The following is a 1065-nucleotide window of genomic DNA, read 5'->3' on the forward strand; positions in this document are numbered from 1 at the left end:
CATCGACTCTTGTGTACTCCTTTCCATGGCAAGCTGTATGTTGGTGGACCACCGTTGTCAATGGCTACCATCCGTCCTCTCAGTGAAAATGGTCCTCTACGGTTTCCCACATGGCTAATCAGCTGTCGGTTCTCGATCGTATCGGAATAAGATCCATTGATCCTTTTGCGCACTGACACTATGCCCCATAGTCGCGAGTTTGAAGCACGTCACAGTCATCCCATCCCAGATCCTACTCGGAATACCACATACATGGTTTAGACTTTCTGAAACTCAAGAATGCTGCCAATTAATTCTAGCTTATACCATGAAGACTCTGCTCACAAGGAATGGAAGTCTCTATTATTAGGAGAGGCAACCATGCATCGTGAACCAGGAGGCCAAGAGATACACACTCAAGCTCTTGCAAATAGAACGGAAGTGGTTGTCAGGCACGCGTTCATAGGGGAGGACGATGATGAGTGTCACGGATCATCATATCCATCAGGTTGAAGTACGAGTGAATATCTTAGAATAAGAATAAGTGTGAATTGAATAGAAGAACAATAGTACTTTGCATTAATTCATGAGGAATAGCAGAGCTCCACACCTTAATCTATGATGTGTAGAAACTCTACCATTAAAAATACATAAGAACAAGGTCTAGACATGGCCGAATGGCCATGCCTCCCAAATAACATGAAACAATCGAAAAAGAGTTCAAAGACCTGATCCCAAGATCAAAGATGATCAAAAGATGAAAATACAATAGTAAGAGGTCCTATTTATAGTGAACTAGTAACCTAGGGTTTACAGAAAAAAGTAAATGATGAAGAAATCCACTTTAGGGGCCCACTTGGTGTGTGCTTGGGCTGAGCATTGAAGCTTTCACGTGCATAGGCTTTTTTTGGAGTTAAACGCCCAAAACTGGCACCAGAGCTGGTGTTTAACTCCAGCTTTTATGCCAGTTCTGGCGTTTAACGCCAGAAAAGGGTCTCTGACCGGCGTTTTGACGCCAATTTGGGCCATCAAATCTCAGAAAAAGTATGGACTATTATACATTTCTGAAAAGCCTAAGTTGTCTAC

The sequence above is a fragment of the Arachis stenosperma genome, chromosome 4 (assembly GCF_014773155.1).
Source record: "Arachis stenosperma cultivar V10309 chromosome 4, arast.V10309.gnm1.PFL2, whole genome shotgun sequence".
In the NCBI taxonomy this organism is placed as follows: Eukaryota; Viridiplantae; Streptophyta; class Magnoliopsida; order Fabales; family Fabaceae; genus Arachis; species Arachis stenosperma.